Genomic DNA, 8,075 nt, shown 5'->3' on the forward strand with positions numbered 1-8,075 from the left:
GTCTGCTGATGCAAAGTTTGACGCACATAAAGGATCAGGCGTCTGCACCAGAGGAAGAGGAAAGCCTTGATGACAGTCAGCGATTGTCTGGTCAGGGCAGTGTACATGACGAGGTACCGGGCGAAGAGGAGGTGGAGGATGAGGAGGATGATGGGGATGAGTATATTTTTAATGAGGAAGCTTTCCCGGGGGCACGGGAAATTGGTGGCGTGGCAAGGCCGGGTTCTGGTTTTTTGAGGGACACAAGTGACGTAGATTTGCCTGCAACTGCCCCTCAACCAAGCACAACCGCAGATTTGACAACGGGAACTTTGGCCCACATGGCGGATTATGCCTTGCGTATCCTCAAAAGGGACACACGCATTACAAAAATGATGAACGATGACGATTACTGGTTGGCCTGCCTCCTTGATCCTCGCTATAAAGGCAAATTGCAAAATATTATGCCACATGAGAACTTGGAACTAATATTAGCAACAAAACAATCAACTCTTGTTGACCGTTTGCTTCTGGCATTCCCTGCACACAGCGCCCGTGATCGTTCTCACACGAGCTCCAGGGGCCAGCAGACCAGAGGTGTTAGAGGGGCAGAAATCAGAAGTGGCGTTGGACAGAGGGGTTTTCTGACCAGGTTGTGGAGTGATTTTTCTATGACCGCAGACAGGACAGGTACTGCAGCATCAATTCAAAGTGACAGGAGACAACATTTGTCCAGTATGGTTACAAACTATTTTTCATCCCTTATCGACGTTCTCCCTCAACCGTCATTCCCATTTGATTACTGGGCATCCAAATTAGACACCTGGCCAGAATTGGCAGAATATGCATTGCAGGAGCTTGCTTGCCCGGCAGCTAGTGTCCTATCAGAAAGAGTATTCAGTGCTGCAGGTTCAATACTAACAGAAAAAAGGACTCGTCTGGCTACCCAAAATGTAGATGATCTAACCTTCATTAAAATGAACCACAACTGGATTTCAAAATCTTTTGCCCCACCCTGCCCGGCTGACACCTAGCTTTCCTATGAAAAGGTCTTGCCTGTGGACTATTCTGAATGACTTTTCCAATCTCGTAATTTTCTTCACCTGATTGTCCAGCATACGACATGTTTCCACCTCACGAAATGGCCAAACTCCCCACACGGGGCCGTGCTATCGCCACTTTGCGCTTGGACCCTTGAGAGTGCTGTTTGTCTGAAGAGGTGGGTGTGGCCGCTTTTGGTCGACGGCACTGCCACTGGGTCCCTCATAGTACAATAAAGTGTCTCTGGCGGTGGTGGTGCGCACCCAACGTCAGACACACCGTTGTAATATGAGGGGCCCTGTGCCTGTACCGCCGGCCACAAGACAGTTCCCCCCCCCAGCTCAAACAGTGCTCTACCACTAGCAAAATTATCTCTCACAGCTTCACCAATGTGTAGTCTAGCCGCTGACATCCTTCAATGCCTGGCACTGACAATACCATTGTTTTGACATTTTTGTTATGTTAGGCCTTCGAAGCCTGTCTGCGGTCCCTTCTTTCTACAACTACTACACTAACCAGGCCACTGCTGGCCGTGTTACCCTGGAACCAATTTAAAAGTGCCTACAGTCAGCCCAATTTTGTTATGTTAGGCCTTCGAAGACTGTCTGCCGTCACTCCTTCCACTAGACTTCCACTGACCATACACTGCTGCCCATGTACCCCTGGAACCAATTTAAAGTGCCTACAGCCAGCCCAATTTTGTTATGTTAGGCCTTCGAAGCCTGTCTGCGGTCACTCCTTCCACTAGACTTCCACTGACCAGACCACTGCTGCCCGTGTACCCCTGGAACCAATTTAAAAGTGCCTACAGCCAGCCCAAGTTTGTTATGTTAGGCCTTGGAAGCCTGTCTGCGGTCACTCCTTCCACTAGACTTCCACTGACCAGACCACTGCTGCCCGTGTACCCCTGGAACCAATTTAAAAGTGCCTACAGCCAGCCCAAGTTTGTTATGTTAGGCCTTGGAAGCCTGTCTGCGGTCACTCCTTCCACTAGACTTCCACTGACCAGACCACTGCTGCCCGTGTACCCCTGGAACCAATTTAAAAGTGCCTACAGCCAGCCCAAGTTTGTTATGTTAGGCCTTCTAAGCCTGTCTGCGGTCCATTCTTTCAACTACTACTACACTGACCAGGTCACTGCTGCCCGTGTACCCCTGGAACCAATTTAAAATTGCCTACAGCCAGCCCAATTTTTTTATTTTAGGCCTTCGATGCCTGTCTGCGGTCCATTCTTTCAACTACTACTACACTGACCAGGTCACTGCTGTCCGTGTACCCCTGGAACCAATTTAAAATTGCCTACAGCCATGTGTTATTATTTTAGGCCTTCGATGCCTGTCTGCGGTCACTCCTTCCACTAGGCCTCCACTGACCACACCACTGCTGTCCGTGTACCCCTGGAACCAATTTAAAATTGCCTACAGCCAGCCCAATTTTTTTATTTTAGGCCTTCGATGCCTGTCTGCGGTCCATTCTTTCAACTACTACTACACTGACCAGGTCACTGCTGTCCGTGTACCCCTGTAACCAATTTAAAATTGCCTACAGCCATGTGTTATTATTTTAGGCATTCGATGCCTGTCTGCGGTCCATTTTTTCAACTACTACTACACTGACCAGGTCACTGCTGCCCGTGTACCCCTGGAACCAATTTAAAATTGCCTACAGCCATGTGTTATTATTTTAGGCCTTCGATGCCTGTCTGCGGTCACTCCTTCCACTAGGCCTCCACTGACCACACCACTGCTGCCCGTGTACCCCTGGAACCAATTTAAAATTGCCTACAGCCAGCCCAATTTTTTTATTTTAGGCCTTCGATGCCTGTCTGCGGTCCATTCTTTCAACTACTACTACACTGACCAGGTCACTGCTGCCCGTGTACCCCTGGAACCAATTTAAAATTGCCTACAGCCATGTGTTATTATTTTAGGCCTTCGATGCCTGTCTGCGGTCACTCCTTCCACTAGGCCTCCACTGACCACACCACTGCTGTCCGTGTACCCCTGGAACCAATTTAAAATTGCCTACAGCCATGTGTTATTATTTTAGGCCTTCGATGCCTGTCTGCGGTCACTCCTTCCACTAGGCCTCCACTGACCACACCACTGCTGTCCGTGTACCCCTGGAACCAATTTAAAATTGCCTACAGCCATGTGTTATTATTTTAGGCCTTCGATGCCTGTCTGCGGTCACTCCTTCCACTAGGCCTCCACTGACCACACCACTGCTGTCCGTGTACCCCTGGAACCAATTTAAAATTGCCTACAGCCAGCCCAATTTTTTTATTTTAGGCCTTCGATGCCTGTCTGCGGTCCATTCTTTCAACTACTACTACACTGACCAGGTCACTGCTGCCCGTGTACCCCTGGAACCAATTTAAAATTGCCTACAGCCATGTGTTATTATTTTAGGCATTCGATGCCTGTCTGCGGTCCATTTTTTCAACTACTACTACACTGACCAGGTCACTGCTGCCCGTGTACCCCTGGAACCAATTTAAAATTGCCTACAGCCATGTGTTATTATTTTAGGCCTTCGATGCCTGTCTGCGGTCACTCCTTCCACTAGGCCTCCACTGACCACACCACTGCTGTCCGTGTACCCCTGGAACCAATTTAAAATTGCCTACAGCCATGTGTTATTATTTTAGGCCTTCGATGCCTGTCTGCGGTCACTCCTTCCACTAGGCCTCCACTGACCACACCACTGCTGCCCGTGTACCCCTGGAACCAATTTAAAATTGCCTACAGCCAGCCCAATTTTTTTATTTTAGGCCTTCGATGCCTGTCTGCGGTCCATTCTTTCAACTACTACTACACTGACCAGGTCACTGCTGTCCGTGTACCCCTGGAACCAATTTAAAATTGCCTACAGCCATGTGTTATTATTTTAGGCCTTCGATGCCTGTCTGCGGTCACTCCTTCCACTAGGCCTCCACTGACCACACCACTGCTGTCCGTGTACCCCTGGAACCAATTTAAAATTGCCTACAGCCATGTGTTATTATTTTAGGCCTTCGATGCCTGTCTGCGGTCACTCCTTCCACTAGGCCTCCACTGACCACACCACTGCTGTCCGTGTACCCCTGGAACCAATTTAAAATTGCCTACAGCCAGCCCAATTTTTTTATTTTAGGCCTTCGATGCCTGTCTGCGGTCCATTCTTTCAACTACTACTACACTGACCAGGTCACTGCTGTCCGTGTACCCCTGGAACCAATTTAAAATTGCCTACAGCCATGTGTTATTATTTTAGGCCTTCGATGCCTGTCTGCGGTCACTCCTTCCACTAGGCCTCCACTGACCACACCACTGCTGTCCGTGTACCCCTGGAACCAATTTAAAATTGCCTACAGCCATGTGTTATTATTTTAGGCCTTCGATGCCTGTCTGCGGTCACTCCTTCCACTAGGCCTCCACTGACCACACCACTGCTGCCCGTGTACCCCTGGAACCAATTTAAAATTGCCTACAGCCAGCCCAATTTTTTTATTTTAGGCCTTCGATGCCTGTCTGCGGTCCATTCTTTCAACTACTACTACACTGACCAGGTCACTGCTGTCCGTGTACCCCTGGAACCAATTTAAAATTGCCTACAGCCATGTGTTATTATTTTAGGCCTTCGATGCCTGTCTGCGGTCACTCCTTCCACTAGGCCTCCACTGACCACACCACTGCTGTCCGTGTACCCCTGGAACCAATTTAAAATTGCCTACAGCCATGTGTTATTATTTTAGGCCTTCGATGCCTGTCTGCGGTCACTCCTTCCACTAGGCCTCCACTGACCACACCACTGCTGTCCGTGTACCCCTGGAACCAATTTAAAATTGCCTACAGCCAGCCCAATTTTTTTATTTTAGGCCTTCGATGCCTGTCTGCGGTCCATTCTTTCAACTACTACTACACTGACCAGGTCACTGCTGTCCGTGTACCCCTGTAACCAATTTAAAATTGCCTACAGCCATGTGTTATTATTTTAGGCATTCGATGCCTGTCTGCGGTCCATTTTTTCAACTACTACTACACTGACCAGGTCACTGCTGCCCGTGTACCCCTGGAACCAATTTAAAATTGCCTACAGCCATGTGTTATTATTTTAGGCCTTCGATGCCTGTCTGCGGTCACTCCTTCCACTAGGCCTCCACTGACCACACCACTGCTGCCCGTGTACCCCTGGAACCAATTTAAAATTGCCTACAGCCAGCCCAATTTTTTTATTTTAGGCCTTCGATGCCTGTCTGCGGTCCATTCTTTCAACTACTACTACACTGACCAGGTCACTGCTGCCCGTGTACCCCTGGAACCAATTTAAAATTGCCTACAGCCATGTGTTATTATTTTAGGCCTTCGATGCCTGTCTGCGGTCACTCCTTCCACTAGGCCTCCACTGACCACACCACTGCTGTCCGTGTACCCCTGGAACCAATTTAAAATTGCCTACAGCCATGTGTTATTATTTTAGGCCTTCGATGCCTGTCTGCGGTCCATTCTTTCAACTACTACTACACTGACCAGGGCACTGCTGGCCGTGTACCCCTGGAACCAACATCAGAAAATATAAAAATAAGTATTTTGCTTATAAAAAAGAAAATACTGGTGAGATATCAAATGCAGACATTTTAACATTAAAAACAAACACACAACTCTAATCTGGTACAGTACTAAAAATGGCCACCAGCTACAATTACTTTCTCCTGCAAGTAGTTAACTGAAAGTTTTTTTAAATTGAAAACACACATATGGCATCCACCGAGTGTTGTCCTGTCGCGTCTTCTTTATATTATTGCCGAGAAGATGCAAAATAATGAAAATAATAAAATCATTAATTACCAAAATAATAGAGAAAGTCAACACCACATTGCAAATAAACATTCATTCCAAATAAAGAAGCAGGGCGCGTCCGAGGGTGAGTATATACCTAATAAGAATATAATCACCCTCGGACGCGCAATGCTTATTTCCAACAGCCTTCCTTCCTAAGAATCAGCCCTTCCGTCGTGTAGAGAGACGTTGTGTTACACTCCAAGGTGTTCCCCAGGTTGCCTTTCCTGAGCTTCGATCTTCCGGCTCTCGTTTAGTAGTTCTTGGAAACTACTCTGCATTAGGCCTTCAAATTGGGTATGGGGTGTAGAGAGATGGTGTGTTCCACTCCAAGGTGTTCCCCAGGTTGCCTTTCCTGAGCTTCGATCTTCCGGCTCTCGTTTAGTAGTTGTTGGAAACTACGCTGCATTAGGCCTTCAAATTGGGTATGGGGTGTAGCGAGAGGGTGTGTTACACTCCAAGGTGTTCCCCAGGTTGCCTTTCCTGAGCTTCGATCTTCCGGCTCTCGTTTAGTAGTTCTTGGAAACTACACTGCATTAGGCCTTCAAATTGGGTATGGGGTGTAGAGAGAGGGTGTGTTACACTCCAAGGTGTTCCCCAGGTTGCCTTTCCTGAGCTTCGATATTCCGGCTCTCGTTTAGTAGTTGTCGGAAACTACGCTGCATTAGGCCTACAAATTGGGTATGGGGCGTAGAGAGAGGGTGTGTTACACTCCAAGGTGTTCCCCAGGTTGCCTTTCCTGAGCTTCGATATTCCGGCTCTCGTTTAGTAGTTGTCGGAAACTACGCTGCATTAGGCCTACAAATTGGGTATGGGGTGTAGAGAGAGGGTGTGTTACACTCCAAGGTGTTCCCCAGGTTGCCTTTCCTGAGCTTCGATCTTCATGCTCTCGTTTAGTAGTTGTCGGAAACTACGCTGCATTAGGCCTACAAATTGGGTATGGGGTGTAGAGAGAGGGTTTGTTACACTCCAAGGTGTTCCCCAGGTTGCCTTTCCTGAGCTTCGATCTTCCGGCTCTCGTTTAGTAGTTGTTGGAAACTACGCTGCATTAGGCCTTCAAATTGGGTATGGGGTGTAGCGAGAGGGTGTGTTACACTCCAAGGTGTTCCCCAGGTTGCCTTTCCTGAGCTTCGATCTTCCGGCTCTCGTTTAGTAGTTCTTGGAAACTACACTGCATTAGGCCTTCAAATTGGGTATGGGGTGTAGAGAGAGGGTGTGTTACACTCTAAGGTGTTCCCCAGGTTTCCTTGCCATTGCTTCGGTCTTCCGACTCTCGTTTAGTAGTTGTAGAAAAGTACACTGCATTAGGCCATACAAAATGGGTATGGGGTGGAGAGAGATGGTGTGTTACACTCCAAGGTGTTCCCCAGGTTGCCTTTCCTGAGCTTCTATCTTCAGGCTCTCATTAAATTGTGGTTAAATGGAACAACTGCATTTGGCGTACTAGTTGGTTTGGGGCCTACTATCGGTGTCTGCCACTCCTTGCTGTTCTCCTCCACTGAACAAAGCTGTGCCGCCTGTTTACTACGGTTGCCAATTTTGAACTGCATTTCGACTACTTACTGATTTGGCCCTACTCTCTGTGTCAGCCTCTCATTCCAGTTGTCCTCCACTGCAATGCCCCCTGGTTATTCCTGTGTTACCAATTTTGAACTGCATTTAGCCCACTTTCTTCTTTGGGCCTATATCTGTGTTTCCACTTCATCGTGCCCATTGCCCAGCCAGTGATAGATGAGTCTGCTGGTACATTGACCCATAACGCAACATTCCCCGTGCACGCTACACAACAACATTGTGACCCTGCTGAAAGTCAGGTTGCTCTTCCCGCATACCATACCACCTTACACGGGGACAAAGAGGAAGGTGCAGATGAAAGTGCAGGTTCCTTCATCAGGTGGGGGGAGGAATACTAGTTGGCGACGTCACTGGCACAGGGCCTCTCATAGTACGCAAAAGTGTTGCTGCCGGTGGGAGGCGCCCCCGCCGTGCAAACACACCGCTGTACTTTGAGGGGCCCTGTGCCAGTGCCAATGCCAACGAGTGGGCCCCCCCTGCTTGCTCAGGTTCACAGCACTTGCAAAGTTGAAATACTTACCTCTCCCTGCTCCACTGCCGTGACGTGGTCCAGATTTCCTGGGCCCACTAATTACTTGAACCAGCCCTACCCCCCACAACTTTAGCCAAATGACCCCCAATTTCAAATGCCTTCCAATTATTATAAGGTAAATTACGCTT

Source organism: Ranitomeya imitator, chromosome 2 (assembly GCF_032444005.1).
Source record: "Ranitomeya imitator isolate aRanImi1 chromosome 2, aRanImi1.pri, whole genome shotgun sequence".
In the NCBI taxonomy this organism is placed as follows: Eukaryota; Metazoa; Chordata; class Amphibia; order Anura; family Dendrobatidae; genus Ranitomeya; species Ranitomeya imitator.